The sequence below is a fragment of the Drosophila busckii genome, chromosome 2R (assembly GCF_011750605.1).
Source record: "Drosophila busckii strain San Diego stock center, stock number 13000-0081.31 chromosome 2R, ASM1175060v1, whole genome shotgun sequence".
Taxonomy (NCBI): domain Eukaryota; kingdom Metazoa; phylum Arthropoda; class Insecta; order Diptera; family Drosophilidae; genus Drosophila; species Drosophila busckii.
Window position 1 is genome coordinate 1,321,352 of NC_046605.1, and position 17,258 is coordinate 1,338,609.

Sequence of the window (17,258 nt, forward strand, 5' to 3'; positions counted from 1 at the left end):
AACTGTTGGCAACAGTCTCAACTAACTTGTCGTTACTAACATTTTTGCCACACTTCACAACTGTCATACATACAAAGCACTCAAGTCAACAGTTTAGTTCAGTTCCATGTGCTTGTTAGTTTCAGTTATAACTAAGTTTTCCAAGTAAACGACGATACAAGAAAGTTGTAGGCAAAGCAAGAAACAAAAAAAAAAGTAGAGAGGTCAACTTGCTAGCTAGACAAGTCTAAGGCTGCTATACTAAAATGGCAATTAATTATGCTTGGCTTATATTTATGCTCAACTAATTGCATACTCTTTAAATAGCGTAAAGTAATTTTTTAATATTTTTGTTGACTTAGCAAATTAACATATTGTATTTTTGCTATTTTATTTTATTATTCACTTTACTTTGGGGCAAAGAATCGATTTCGATTTTGACTTTTAAATTATATTAATATTTATATTTAACAAATACTTAATATCGATCTGAACAGTCTACAGTCGCAACAGAAAATTATTAGTGTCAAATATTTAAATTTATGTTGCTAGAATTGCGAAAATATCACAACAGTTCTAGATTAAATTTATATATTTTTTTTAAACTTTAAAATCAGCCATACAGTCTAATTATTTAAAATTAAATTTTTTATTTAATTTATTTTTAACTTTTTTACTTTATTAACAACAATTTAATATCAAACATGCAAAATTATTGCAAGCTAAATATTTAAAATAAACTTTTTTATATTTTTAGAACAATTCCAGATTAATTTAATATTTTTTTAATTTCCCATTTTGTATTTAACCACAATTTAATATTAAACATGCAAAGCTTAAAATTATTGCAAGCTAAAGATATGAAATTAATTTTATTTTAATTAGCTGTAGATTAAATTAATATTTTTTTTTTATTATTTTATTATTATTGCAAGCTAAATATATAAAATGAAATATTCTTTATATTGTTAAAATAACAAAAACTCAATCGAAACAATTTAATCTTGCATTTTATTTATAGCAAAACGCAATTTGAAGTGCTAAACTAATAAATCAAAGTTTATAAAATGTGCACAGATAACTTTTTAACTGTCAACAAGCATATGAATTGTTTGCTAAAAATAGTTTAAAAACATTCTTGCCAACTCAACCTCAATGGCCGGCCAGAAAGTTTTGCAACTAATTTCAAGCCAAATGATAGCAACATGTTAAGCCATTTTCAAGTGCTTTTTAGCCTAATTTGCCAAACAATTATAACAATTTAATAAAGATTTATTACATGCCCCACACATGCTAAGCCGCGCTTAGGCAAAGATTTATGCGTTTGCTAATTTGTTGTTGAATTAAATGCGTTAGTTAGTTTAATTAAAAAGCATATTGAGTGCCTGAATTTTATCAATGTATGCGCTAGCGATTAAGTTATCAAGGTTAAAGCCAGTTATGACAACGAAAGTTAAATTAAAAACTGGGCAACAACAACAAATTTAACCACAAGCCAACTGTCAAGCAGTATTTAAAACAATATAAATAAATATTTAAATACACAGCACAGTGTACATGAATAAACAACAAATTTGCAGCGCTTTGCTGACAAATAAATATTTTTTTTTATGCTGCAATTGGCATTTACATATATGCAATTTTTTTTATATGACAGCTGCTTTGTTGCTGTACAAAAAAATATAAATAAATAATTCTATGCATATGTGGCAAATGTTTTGCCGATAACAAAAACGTTTGTTTATAAAAAATAATACATATTAAATAACAACAATTATTGCTTTTGTGCAACGATGTAATGTATTTTTATTTATTATACAACAAAAGCTTAAGCTTTGAGCCCTGCGGCCAGCAGCGAGTGAAAGTTAACCTGGCAAATGGGCCATGCTATGAATTGTTGTTGTTATTGATGATGATGCTGTCAAATATTTGCACAAAAAGCAGCAACATCATCAGCAGCAGTTGCTGTGGTTGTTGTTAACTTGGCTTATTGCATAAGCCCATAAAATTGGCAAAGTTTTTGGCAAAGATTTGATTTGATGCCACTTCGTAGCTTCGTGGTTGCGACTTTAACTAGTTGAACTAACTTTGCATAGTTGAAACTTTTTACTCAATTTATTTATACATAAGAATTTGTTGCTAGGCTAATTTTAGGCATTGTTTATAAACAAATAAGCAATGCAAATATAATTAGACAGCTCGCCAGCAACTCGGAAAAACAAAAGCAGGTGTCAACAACAAAAGACAGCAAACAAAAACAAGTGTACAAATTAAAGTTGGGCGCAACCAACTTGTATATACACTTTGACCAGAGCGTCGCAGCAATTTTGTGATTTATTTCAGATTTTTAAACATTTTTTTACTACCTTTTTGTGGGAGAGGGGGGAGGAAATAAAAAAAAATAAAATAAAAGCGTAGTGTCCTGGATATAGCAGCACCTACATACCAAATTTGTTTGCTCTAGCTTTTATAGTTGCTGAGAAATACGCGCTCATACAGACGGACATGGCTATAAAGACGCAGCTCGTCGAGCTGATCAAGTATATATACTTTGTGTGGTATGCCACGCCTCCTGCTCCCTGTTACATACATGCGCACAACTTCATGCTCCCCTTTTTGCATTTTTTACAAAAATGTCAAAGTGTATAAAAGAGTTGGCATAGATAAGGCAAGCGAAAGAGACAGAGCGTGAGTGAGTGAGTGAGAGCGAGTGAGTGTAATTGGCATGGCGTGTACTTCAAGTACGTTGGGGGCTACTGCTGTAAATAGCTGTAAAAAATAAAAAGAATGTAACTTCAAAAGGCAATCAGACGGTTGTTCACCTGCTAAGCGATGCGCTTCAACTGTTAACTTGGCCAAAAAGAGTAAAGAAAACCTTTTTTTTGGGCGCAGCCCTCCAAAAGTATTTTGCTTATTATTGTTGTTGCTTATATTTTACTTTTGTTTAATTTACAACGTGCTCAGAATTTCATTTCGTTTTGGTAAATTGAACGCGCACGTTGCTTGTGCTGATTTCTCACTCACACTCACTATCTCGCTCTCTTTCTATTTGTTGTTACAATTATAATTTGGCTGCTAATTTTGAAGACGCGACCTATTTAGCTAGCCAAGCACACACACAAACACACACACAAAGAGTTACAGCCTAATTACAACTCAATTCAACTGCTGCTGCTGCTGCTGCTGCTGTGTGGCAGTTGCAACTCAACAGCTGCAACTTCCACTGAGCGCTGAGGGCTGTTACCTAACCGAAGCTTAATGACTGCCGCTGTCGGCATGCCACGAATATTTTGGCGTCACCTGAAATGCATTTTACAAATTTTTATGTTGCTGCAACATGTGATAAATTGCAGACATCAACAACAGCAGCAGCAGCAGCACAACTGTGGCAACTTTAGAGTGGGAGCAGCTCAGACCCAAGCCCAAGCCCATTAACATTTTGTTCATATTACGTTTCAAAGTTAGCATTGGTTGATCTTTTGCAATCTCTGGATGCGTTTGGCGTCTATTGAACGCTGCTGCTGCTGACAGCCCAAACAACAATGTGGCATGCTGCTTAATGATGATGCAACATTTGCTGCGCGCCCGCAGCCAAAGTTTAATGCCCGAAGGCCATAAGCGCGTTTTGTATTTCGATTTAGCTGCTGCTGTTGCTGTTGCCCATAATGAATACATCTTGCCACATAACCCGCCAACAACAGCCACAGCAATTGGATAAGAAGAAGCAGCAGCAGCGCTTGGCATTTACTCACATTGTCTACATTTGATTTAGCAGCATGACGTGAACTTTGTTGTGAAGCTTCAGGTTGCAGTTAGAGCAGCTAACGATGGATTTGTTGCTATAATGGGCCAAGCTATTGTCAAGTGACCTTAACAATAATTTTCAGATGAGCGTTAAAAACCTGTTTGAGCAGCAGAATATGTGAAGTTTGAATTTATTATTATTTTATATGCGCTGAATGTGAATTAAAATGTTTTATGATTTGACTTTAGATTTATTTTTATAGTTTTATATGTGAATTTTGATTTAAAATTATTTTGTAGGCTTTCAAATGCAGTAGATTTGATTTAAAATGTATTTTATAATTTTATATGCGCTGGATGTGAATTAAAATTTATTTTAAATTTTAAATGCTGTACATTTGATTTTAGCTTTATTTCATAATTAAATAAGCAGTGGAAATTTGATTTCAAATTTTATTTGAATTTATTTTATGATTTTATATGCGCTGGATTTAAATTAAAATTTAGAATATAATTTTAAATGCTGTAGATTTAATTTAAAATGTCTCATAATTTTAAATGCAGTAGATTTGATTTAAAAATTATTTCATAATTTTAAATGCAGTGGGGATTTGATTTAAATATATTTCATAATTTGAAATGCAATAAATTTGATTTAAAATGTATTTAATAATTTCAAAATCCAGTAGATTTGATTTAAAAATTATTTCATATGCATTAGACTTGATTTAAAATGTATTTCATAATTTTAAATGCAGTAGATTTGATTTAAAAAGTAGTTCATAATTTTATATGCACTGAATTTTGACTTCAAACTTTTTTCATATATTTTTTTATATGTGAATTTTGATTAAAAATTTATTTTGCTATTTTAAATGCAGTAGATTTAATTTAAGATTTATTTTATGATTTTATATGCGCTGGGTTTGAATTAAAATTTTTCATGATTTTATATGCAGTGAAATTTCAAATTTATTTTATAGTTTCATATGTGAACTTTGATTTAAAAAGTATTTCATAATTTTCAATGCAGTGGAAATTTGATATTAAATTTTATTTTTATGCAGCTGGCTGCTCATTTAAAAGAATTCTGCGTATTATTTTTCTCGTGTGGCTTAACTTTTCATAAAAACAAAAACTGACATGCAATGTTTTTTCTGCATTTTGCACATTATTATATTTTTGTGTGTAAAATTGAAATTGAAATGTACAGCAGACAATTTGATTTCTGAGAATTTTTGTGCGTTTCAAAAGCATGAAAATTGCATTTCACTAGAATTTTCCACACACTGCTAAATGATTTTCATGCAGAGCGCTGCTCAATAAACAACAGAAACAAGTTCAAGTTAAAACCATTTGCCATTTACATAAAATTTTGTTTAACAAGCTTTGACTTTAAGTAAAACTTTAACTAAATGTCATGGCGCGCACATTTGGCATTTTCTTTGCTAAATGAGCAGTTGGAAAAGCAACAACTGAACAAAAAGTTAGAGTCAGACATACGCTACAAAATAAATAAATAGAAAATATATAAAAAAAAAACTAGTCAAGTGAGCATTGCAACAGGTTTGCGGCCTTTTTGCCTTATTAAATCTTCTGCTTAGGCTATTGTAGTTTTATTTATGATGTGCTGCTGCCAGAGCTATGAAGGTTATGTATTTAAACATTAAACAAATTGCACAGCTTTTGTTTCAAAAGTTTGCTTTCTTTTCGGGGCATGATAAGCACACAATGCACAACTTTTATTTTGGGAGCAGCAGCCACTCCCCCCCACTCCTCTCTCCCAAGAAAACTTTAACACGTAATTCATTACTTGTTGAGGTTCTACTTATGCCATGTAGCTCTGTCTATTGTTTGGCTGCAAAAATAAAAAAGGAAACGAACAAGCAGCAAGTCGCTTTATAAGTTCACTCTGCTTTGTATGTGTGCGTGTGCGTGTTTGTGTATCCGCCAGATATCGCCGCAACTATTTGTATTTGTATTTGTATTTAACGAGCCAACCCGCCGCGTAAACAATACAAGCAGCAAGTACTACAGCTACAAAAATAAATAAACAAGAACGCACAAAACTTTGCAAGAAAATATTCAACAAGATAAGCATTTTTTTTTTATATATAAATATGCAGCCCCATGCTCTGCTCTCTACACTGCCAGCACTTAAAACTGACCCAAGGCAGCAGCACAGAAAAAAAAAAAAAAAAGGAAGCTAACAATTTTGCTTTGTACCTTTTTACACTCGTAAAAAAATTTAATAGCTGCTTAAATCATTAAAAGCAATACTCAACGAATTGCATTAATAAATAGATTTAAAATGCTTAATGCATTTAATTTAAATTTAATGCTGAACGCATTTGCATTTTACACATATTGGCAAACAATTTGAACTAAAATTTGCATAATTTAAATGCCTAATTGTTAAGCTAAGTGCAGCGCAATAGAAAGAGAGAGAGATAGAGAGAGCGAAATGCTGATAACACAACAAAAAATGCCGTTAAACATATAGTGCACCCTTGGGTTATAATTTTGTAACATAGAAATGTATCTTTTGCTTAAAATATGCAAAGCATGAGGCGAACCCAAAGCGCTTAACAATTGTAATAAAAATATGCCGATAAAAACTTTATTTAAACTTTTGAAACCTACAAAATAATAGACAAGCAAATTATTTGCTATCGCATATTATTATAACATTTATAATGTTGAAAGGCAAACAATTTTTGGTATGCACTTTGTTTAAATATTTTTGCTTTTTAATTATTTAGTGTCAGACAATAGACAAAGTTCTAAATAAAGTAATTATTGAATAATTATAAAGTTGAAAACTAAGCAATTTATTATAAATTTGCTATTTAAATGATTTTATAATTGTAAGCAAGGCATTGAAAAAGTTATTGTTAATATTCTTTCTTTACTGAGTGTTTATTTTTAATTATTTAGCGGTAACCAACAAATAGCAATAGGCAAATAACTATAAAGTAATTATTTGTGGAATTTCTATTTTCTATTTTTGTTTCATTTAATAATTGTAGACAAGGCATTAATAATGGCTTAACTGTTGAAATTAACTGCTCTAATAATTATAAAGTTTAAAGCTAAACTATTTTTTTTAAGTTTGCTGTTTAACTATTTAATTATTGAACTGCATTTTATTTAATCTTATAGTCATGTTTGTCTATTTATTTATGCGAACTCAAATCAAGAAGCAGCCACAGCTTTGAAGCAATAAATGTATTTTATACTTTATGCTTTTAATTTTGTATTGGTACAAAAAATAAATAAGTTATGAAGTTAATAATATTGCCAACTTGGTATTAAAGCTTTAAATTATTTATTTTATATTTGCTATCCAAGTGCATTTTGTTTAATTTTTTAATTGTAGCCAAGGCCTTAAAAAGATAATTAAAATATTTTTGATTTAGTGAGTGTTTATTTTTAATTATTTGGTTTAAGCAAAGGCAATAGACAAATGAGTATAAAGTAATTAATTGTTGCAACGCAAACTATTTAATCAAAATGAACTATTTTTATTGAATGCATTTTATGCAATAATTGCAATCACGGCATTGATAAGGGCTGTTTATTAAAAATAAACAATTTATACAATGCATTGTTTTTTTTAATTATTGCTAGTGGCCCAAGCATAAACAAAGGTTGCAAGTTGCAGTTTGCGCTGCTTTGAAGCTGCGTCAGGAGGCCTTTTGCCTATTTGTGGCACAGAGCATTCTTTTGTGGGTTGACATGTGTGGCAGGCAGTCGAGTCGAGTCGAGTCGGGCGCAGAGCAATTTATGACCAAACGATAGCGAGTACTATAAATTGTGGCTACACTATTGATTTGTTGTCGTTGTTGTTTATTGTTGTTGCTGCTGCATGCGCTGACAGTTGACAGTTGAGTTACAAGGTCATTATGCTGCCTGTTGTGGCTGCTGCATGGGTCTGTGTGCGTCATCAGATACAAATGTATCTATAGCTCAACAGTGTGCGTAATTACAGTTAACACAGCAAACTTCATTTCCGCAGCAGCAGCAGCAGCAGCTGAGAGAGTTTTGATTGATGTGTAGGTTGCTGCTTGGGCTCAAATCTTTTTGGCAGCAGCCTGCAGCGTGAATTGAGCTGTCATAACAACAAAAAATAAACAAAACTTAACTTTAGCTATTTTATGTGTATTGCTTAGGCTCGTTAGTGTGTTTTTAATATTTGTTTAGGGCTGTGCTGCTGATTAGCAGAGCCAACTGCACTTACAATTAGTATTTGTATTTGTTTAATTATTTGTACTTGCAACTAACTGTGGCAAATGGGTCGCCGCTTTCACCAAAATGCAGAAGACACACACACACAACAACTGCAAGTCACACACACACACTTAATCGAAGTAGCCGCAGCACTTGCATTTCATTTTATACAGACAGACATACGCTTTGCCTTTTGGCCGCCTTTGCTGTAAGCTGAGTTTCGGTTTCAGTTTGAGTTTGAGCCGCATTCCCAAAAAAAAAGGAGAGAGAGCCAAGCGCTGCAGACCCAAAATACAAAAGCAAAGCGTCTATATGGACTTTGTTATAAATCGCTGTTAATGTTGTTGTTGTTGTTGTTGCTGCTGCTGCTTCTTCTGCCTGTTTGAGTTGCACAGAGAACCAGTTTGGTTATATTCTTCGTTTTTTTTTTTCGAATTTTATGTGTATTTGGTTGAAAATTTACGAGTTTGGCGAATCAAGCAGCAAAGAATTCAATGAACTCGTCTTCAGCTTCACTTCTAAGCTGCACACACACACACACACACACATGTGTACACATGTTAGCCATGTCTATACAGACATATGCATATGTATGCGCCTCAGCCTCCTCCTAGTTATGCAAATTTGCACCCGCTGTCAAGGCAACGACTTGCAGCAGAAATTGCTTTCGAATTGCAATAGCGAATTTTATGCCTCTGTGCCACTAACAACTTGCAACACCGCATGTTGCCCAAGCTCAAGCTCAAGAGTCGTGTCGCTTGTAGCTGCAGGTTGTAGCAACATTTGTCTTGTCATTGCAGTTGTAAATCCTTTGGCTACCTTCCTGTCTATGCCTCTCTCGCTCCTTCTCGCGCTCTCAACAATTAGCCGCTGCAATTGGCCCATTGACTTAACCTGCGCGCTCGTCAATTTTTTGGCCATTTGTCTAACACATTTTTAATTGTATTGTTGAGCGTAGCAAAAGAAAAACAGGCAGAGGCTGAAAAGTTGCGGCCAACTTATAATTAAAGTGCAAGCTAAAATGCCAATTTATGGCATAAACTGAGCTCTGAGAGGCCGTGGCCCGTCTCTAAACTTTTAATTGCCATCATTTGGCTACGTTGTTGGTTAAATAAATACATATACCACAATTATGAACTCAATGTGCGGATCTGTGGGAAAGTTGACGTTTCGCCATGGGAATCGGAAACGTGAAAAACATAGCAGTAATTATATAATAATTTGCTTTTCGATTATGACGATTGTCAAGGCTAGCGATACTATCGATAAACATATGCTTGTTTTTATAGCAATATTGCTGTAATCGATTATATATAATATGACTATTAATTACATTAGACTTGTAAACTGTTCAGCATTACATTTTGATATACTTTTGTATTGAGAAGATTTATGGAATGCACAACTAATGCTTAATATCGATACTATCGATTAACATGTTATTTTAAAAATAATAAATTGCTTTTAGAATATATTAATATTGCATAAGTAATTGGTGTTCGGCTATTAATATGGCCAAGGCTATCGATAAGGTGCATGCCTTATAAACATAAGAAAAACAAATGTTATTATATCATTATGGGTGATATCGGTTATAAAGTTAATGTTAATGATAATGAAGCATTTCAACATTAATTAGTTTAAAGATTTTGAGCTCTTGTTTGAGTAAGAAATTTGTGCAAAAAGTTGCAGGTTTATATAATCTTCAACTGAGTTATTTAATTATTTACTATCGATACTATCGATTAACATTGCTTTTAGCATTTACGAATTTTATTATTATTAATATACATTAGTAATAGCTATTCGTTTATTTCTATTTAATTTGCATAAAATTCGGCATGTTCTCAATAAGTCTTATCGCTGCACTTATTGTACAATATGTCATTGTATATTAGCAAGAACTGATTGATTTATGCAAACAGAGAAACAAAATTGGCTCAGCAAGTCAAAAATTGACATTGACAGCATAAGCAATGCGCTTTAATAATAAATTATTGTTATCTTACATGATTGTAAATATCGTTTAATGGCTGAAACTGCGTTTCGACACGTTCAAAAGTTCAAGCTACTATCGCTGAATTTAAGGCAGCTGCACTTGAGTCGAACAATTTGATAGTTCAAAGTTCTTTCACAGCTACGCACAGGTTGAGGTTAAGTCTTGCATAAGCGACTTGGACAACATAACAATCGGCAAAAGGTACGTGACCTGCCCCGAACCCTCAGCACTCGCTCAACTGCTGCTGCTGTTCATCAGTTCACCGGTCACAGTCGCAGTCCACAGTCCGCAGTCCGCATGCAACTGTCAGTTACAGTTTCCGTTTTCAGCTGCCACTCAAGAGTGTTTCAGTTATCCACACACACACACACACACACATACATAGAGACGTGCTCGCACTGTGGGATGACATTTGATTACAGCAGTAGCAGTGGAGCAGGCAGGGAGGCTACCGCAGGTGCCTGCTTGGGCTCTTGGCTTAGCTCTAGGCATGCAAGCAAAAGATACTAGATATCTTTACCTTGAGTTACATTTGCATGCATGTAAATTCTTTGATCATGTTACACAGCCAAAGAAGCGCTTTGAAACGTGAAGTTAACTCTTTTGTGTTTGGGCCAACCACAGAACGTGTCAATGTGCGAAAAATATGAAAGAGCTTAACAGCGATCGCAGCTGAGCGCGCGGCACATAAATCAGCGAGGAGCTGCATGATGTAAGCGACTTGTGATTAATTTATTGAAATTAACATAAATGGCAACAGCTTTAACTTTTACTCGCACTCTCGGCCACAGTTCTGCACCCCCCGCTGACTGCTGCGGCAACCTGGCCGACATTAATAATTAAATTTAATTGCCGTTGTTGCTTCTTAATGATGCAGGCCCCCCCCCAAAATGAGACAGGGCAAAGAAAAAAAATGTTAGAGATACCAAAATTTGAAAACCCGTTCGTATCTTCAACGTTAGCTACTTTTAATTTTTTCTCTCTGTTTATTTTATTAAATTCATAATTAAATGGAAAAGCTTTTGCTGTGGAAATGAAGATTACGGTACATAAGCCCTAGGCGAAGATACTTTTACTTGTCTCACAAATTGGCTATGACAGGTGACAGTCTCCACTCCACCTCTCCTCACTTAGTCAACCCCAAAAAGCGAAACTTACTTTTCCACGACGATATGTGAAGGTTGAGCGAAGTTTTTTCGCTAAGCGTTGGAATTTGCTGTTGCTTAAGAGCGAAAATTTTAATTAAATTAATTTCTTGTGTAAGAAATTTGCTGCACCCTTATAATTTATGAAATAACTGTGTACCTTAACGGTACACTTATTTATGCTAAATTTGCAATGCGTTATTCATGTGTTTTCCATGAATTTTTATATAATCCATTGACAGTTAGGAATATTTTAATATAAATTGCTACATTCACTAACTAACTAACTTAAATTATGCAGTAACAACATTTTATAGCTTTGACATTCTAAAATTTGCTAATTTTAGCAAAGAAATTTATAAGTTAGTTTAAAATTTGAAACCAGCTGGTTCAATGAACCTGATTTTAACCATGGTTCTTATCTGTGTTTAGTATGCTTAGTGGCTGTTCCAGTTATTTCAATTTATTCAATTTATGCAGACTCGTAAAAATGCTGACTAATTAGCGGCATCACATTGTATCTGTATCTGTGTTCTGTTGTCATATCAAACAGTTGGAATCTGTGTGGGCACGTTGCGGCGCCCGCCCTTGCGAAAGTATGTCAAACTAACGGTAAATGCCTTTCACGTGAATTGCCTCGGATAATTAATAAATTTGACTACGCTTCTAGGCCAAACTATAAATAATAGAGCGCCGCCGCACATTTTGCTTAGAGCTAAAAACCCCAATAGTCCGTCCATAAAGCGAGGGGTTGCCATGGCAAAGCCAAAGCTAAAAACAAAAGGGTCTGCTCTCAAATAAAGCAAACAGCCCCCACCCACCCAACAGCTGTTGTGGTGCAAAGAGAGTGTGTGGCTCGTGTACTTGTAAAAATCAAATAAAATTTTATTGATTTTCTTTTTGTTGTTGTTGTTGCTTTCTATGCCGGCAAGCCCCCAATGAATTTGTATAATTTGCAAAACACAAAACAAGCGAAAACCCAAAAAGCAAACGAGCAAAAACAAATGACAAAGTCAATGCACGGCAAGACAAGAACAAACAAGGCGCTAAGAAATCACGCACAGTTTTTTTGTTTTTTTCAAAAGAGCAGAAGAGAGCGGCACACTTTGGGCTTAAGAGCGGGGCGCAGTGACGTTGGCGCTGCTGTCGTTTGCAGTGCTGTAAATGTCAGCGCAAGTTAACGGAGCTATGCGAAGCACACACGCAAAGCAACAAAAAAAAAAAGGCAGCAGCATAAAGACGCCAATGTTTTGTTATGAAGAGCGCCAACAACAACAGCCAAGCAGCGGCAGCGGCAGCAGCAGCGGCGCAGCAGCAGGTGCCGTGCAAAAGTTCTAGTCCAACTGTTTTGTTGCGTTTCCCCATTGAGGCCTGTCTGTCACTCGAGTTTGTTACTCCCTTAACTGTTACTCTTGTTGTTGTTGTTGTTGTTATTGTAGCTAGTCGCGTGGCTTCTCTTAACTCACCTTCTCAACGTCGCTCTGTCCGTCTTGCTGCTGCGGCTGTCAAAATTTTAGCCGTGAATTAAAGCGCGCCATATGCGTCAGGCTGGCAGGCAGGAACAGCAATTATTAAATTCATAAAACACACAACGTTACACTGAACTTGGACTTGCTTTGATTCGCTTAGACACGCTCTCTTATTGGTACTAACCAAAATATTCACGCTATTAATTTGTAATTTATGCTTATTATTTATATACACATGTATCAATTAAATATGTGCGTCTGTGTGTGTTGTTATTATGTATTTGCATTTATTTTCACACTTTTTGCTAATACACGACACTGAGGCGAACAAAACTCACAGCTGACTGTGTTTTATTTACACTCACACGTACGCGACACTACTAACATCAACACCAACACACACTCGGCACCTGTATGTGTGAGTTTTGTTTTCGGGCAGTGTTTTCAAAGAATATGCAGGTGCAGGCGCAGCACGCGTCACACGTCCAACTCACTCAACGGCCAAAGTAAAACTAACTTTACCGTAACGTTCAATGTTTATATCTCTCTGCGGCGCGCAAACAAAGCGCATGCAACTTAGACTGAGCAGCGTTTTTTTATTTTCTTAGTTTAATATTGAATTCAGCACAAAGGAGCTGCTGAAGCAGCAAGTGATCGGTTACTATATGCCTAGATACAGTATATAATTTGAAAGATATAGCGCTACAACGTACTAATGCTTCAAACATTTGAGAGCGCGCCATCGAACATTTGAGCGCAGCATCGAACAGTTCGAACACGCGCCTCGCTCTCGCTTGCACACACGACAAGTTGTAGCTGCTGTCGGTCGTGTTCGATGTGGGTGTACGTGCATGTGTGTGTGCGTGTGTGATAAGTACAAAGCGATAAGAACAGCGTAACGGCGACTACTGTGGGCCTTTCTCCCAAACTAAAAGCAAAATTGTTTTACATGTACCCGCATTCTAATGTTAGTTGCTAATGTTTCGCTTTTGTGGTGACCTTTGAATAATTTATGTGCCATTTTCTGTAGTTATTTATCAAATTGACAACATGAGATTTTTTGACTGATCTGAGGCTTTTAGCAGCGCTATCAGTAAAAAATGCAACACAAATAGTTAAAGCTGTTGCTATCTACAAAAGCAATGCTAATAGTTTTTTACATTAAGTGATTCATGCTTGGCTATTTTAAGTGCCAATAAATCTTAAATATTTTTAGCTTTTTTCAAATTGTTGCGCAGCACTGTTGCAACATTGCATTGCAACCTCTTCGTTGCCGGCTTAAACTACGTGTCGCATTTGTTGTAACTGGAAGCACTTGTCGCGGCCAAATGCACGTGGCTCATTTGCATTTGTTGTTGGCCGCGCTGATAGTTTAACAATTGTAAACTAAATGGGGCCGACAAATGTTTAGAGCAGCGTGCAATTTATTTTTATAGCACCCCAGACATACAGTCAATATTTTTAGCGTATTTATGACAGCCACAAATGCATAAATTATAAACAAAAATATTTACTACAATTTAAATAGCAGCACTTCTATACTTAGGCTCAACTTTAAGTTAGCTCGGCAAATTCAATTGCAAATTGCTGCTGGCCAACAAAACTTCATTAGGCAAATGCAAATGGGTTTTGAGCTGCACATTTTTGGCCAACACGTACACGTTACACTTTTCACATTATGCTTAAATCGATTTTAGTGCTTGGCAATTGGCTCGTCCAGCCACAAATTGACAATTTTCGACGCCATCAAAACTGCATTTCGATTGCTCCAATTTCCGACACTTTTTAAACACAACCCCCCCGTACCCTCTCTTGCCTTTAACGGTAGTTGCACTTTTCATTGTGTGTTTGCATTTTCATTGAAAGACAAGCGCACAGACCAAAAACGAAGCGAAACCGGCAGAAGCAGCTCCGGCTCCGGCTCCAGCTCCAGCGCCAGCTCTGACTGCAGCCAAGGTCCAAGAGACTTGCAATCAAGTTTTTATGCCAGCGCAAATGCAACGCAAAAGTTTTCTAACAAAAAAAAAAAAACTATATGTATATATGGTCTGTATATAAAACTTGGCCCGAAACGAGTTCAAAGTTTTGCTCTGTTTGTTGCCATCTATTGATAAACTTGAGTCGTGTATGCACAAGTGCATTTTATTTTGCAAACAGTCAGTTTGCGACCCCTTTGGAGACATCTGTGTATACAACCCCCCCGCACTTTTGTTTAGTGTGTGTTAACGCGTGGCTTTCTGGCCAAAAAGCCACCAGCCAGCAGAGCAGCGAGACGACTTCATCTCGGCGCAGCTGCATAAAGATGTTCCCAATAGGCCAAAGTGAAACCTTGTTTGACTGGAAGAGACTCTTGGCAGCAACACTCATAACTCTTTGGCAACACAATTTGGGTCACAAGCCAGTTTGGTATGCAATCAGCAACGACGACGACGACGAAGACGACGACTCCACTGTACTTGGTCATAAAATTGACCAGCTTATAACTAGAAAGCGAACTTGTAGCTACAATCTTGTAGGCCAAGCAATTTTACACTTAGAATATGCATAAATTTGCAGCAGTACTATGGAGCAAAATGCTAAGTTTTAGGTCGTAAATAATAGTTAATATTATATGCATTTAATATTTGTACAATTTAGCTACATTTTAATTATCGATAACTGTTGAATTTGTTATCGAGCTATTGCAAAATAAACAAAAATTTAGAAATTCAGTAGAATTGGTTTTATATTATTTATTAGATATATTTGTGTATTATAATTTGATCATTTAGCTAATCTTCTAATCTTTCCCATTTGCAAAAATGTATAAATTCAATATAATTGGTTTTATATTATTGATAAAATTTATTATTAGTATTATATGCATTTAATATTTTTAGATTTTAGCAACATTGTTGCTATCGATAACTGTTGTATTTGTTATCGAGCTATTGAAAACTGACAAACAATAATTTATAAATTTAGTATAATTGGTTTTATATTATTGATAAAAATATTTTGATATTTTTTATTTTCGAAAATGTATAAATTCAATATATGCATGTAATCGGTTTTATATTATTTATTAAATATATATGCGTTTTATAATTTGATCATTTAGCTAATCTTCTAATCTTTTATTTGCCCACACTTTTACCAATTTCGTTTGCTCTTTCTCTATCTCATTCTCTCGCACTCTATCGTTGCTGCTGCCAATTTGCTGGCCAATTGAAAATTCAATGCACGCCCCGAACAAAAACTCATTTGCAACACTTCACGCAATGCCGGCGATTTCGATTTAGCCAAGATCAAGGGCGATAATAAAGCTCGCGGCCACAGCCGCAAGTTGCACGCAGCCGACAACGCATTGCGTGCCACGATTTGCGGCTATAAACAGCAAACAGCAACAGCAACAACCACTTGTTTTATCCCAGCTGGCTGATCTTTATGCAACAGCAACAGCAACAACACAAACAACAACAGTAACAACATTCCTTTCGACATTTAATTAACGATCGCGATTGCAATCAGTGCAACGCGTCTATGCAGCCCCAACATTAGTGCAACTACAACATGCAACTGCCTCCCCCCACTGCTTGCTACTTGCGAGTCTCTCGCGATCAGTTGCTGAATGAACTGCAGCGAGCGCATTTGGTGGCCAAGTTAGCCACAAAAGCTGACAAATACTGTAATTAATTTTAATTGCAGCGATTGGCGCCTGCTTTCCGTCTCATTAAAGCGTGTTCTTTGGGCCAACATATTGTGATAAGCAGCCAGTGGCCAGGCCAAAGCAACGCTGTCATATGTTGCAGCAACAACAGCAACAACAGCAGCAACTTGCTACGTGTTTTTGCACCTAATTGCAGGCGCGCTGCCTGCCTCAGGCCTAAAGCTTTAATATCTTTATATTTATATATATATATATATATATGTACATATTTGCTGCTGCGGCTGCTTGTGGCTCAAGCAATAAAAATCTTACACAACTGCTGAATGTTGCTCGATTTATGCAATAAAAATTTGTAGCAAATACTTCAAGTATTCGGTTCATTGAATCTGCACAAATCCAATTAGATTTAGCATGCGCGCACACACACAGTCAAGCAGCGCACACACGCGCAAAATAAAGTGCAAAAGCTATTGGCAGCGCAAAAATTTTGTAGCATACTTTAGCGCGCAAGCAAATTTTAGCACTCAATTTGCTGCTTGACGCTTGCCTTTGCTTATAACTATGTGTGTGTTTGTATGTGTGTGTGTGTGTGTGCTTGCGCATTAAGTCAAAGTTTTGACTTGTTTGTGTAACTGGCATTATTGCAGTTAATGCCGCATTGCTGCATATTGATTTTCACAATTAAATTTTGCACACATTTTAGTCTTTGGGGCTTGTTAACTTAGTTAAAACGCTTGTGGGCACAGTCAACTAGGGTGTAAATTATAGCGCAATTTAATTAACAAGTCAAATGTTTATGTTTATGAATGCTTATTACAGAAATTTATGTAATTTTCCAAACATAAATAAAAGTTGCAAAGCAGCCGCAGGTCAAAAACTCCAAACTTATTGAATATAAAATGTTTGTAACTTAAATTATTATGCAATATTGCTAATTTAAATGTTTAAGCGCTGTTTAGCGCACATTTTTGTTTGAAGTTGCTGCTTATTAAACGTTAGTTTGTTTATTTAAAGTGTATTGCAGCTGCTGCTACAAGCAAAGT

The 17,258-nt window shown here is 35.3% G+C and overlaps 1 protein-coding gene across 3 annotated transcripts in view; it reads right to left on the reverse strand.

The window, feature by feature from the left end:
- The window catches only part of LOC108596770 (putative polypeptide N-acetylgalactosaminyltransferase 9), a 75,081-nt gene extending 61,969 nt beyond the window's left edge, over nucleotides 1-13,112 (reverse strand). For 2 of the 3 annotated variants that reach the window (XM_017982866.1, XM_033293367.1), the window contains exon 1: nucleotides 12,564-13,109. The gene's annotated coding sequence lies outside the window, so the exon portion shown is untranslated. Of the gene's footprint in view, nucleotides 1-12,563 lie in introns of all 3 variants that reach the window. The other variant, XM_033293368.1, reaches the window with a different exon arrangement.
- Between the last annotated feature and the right edge of the window lie 4,146 nt (nucleotides 13,113-17,258).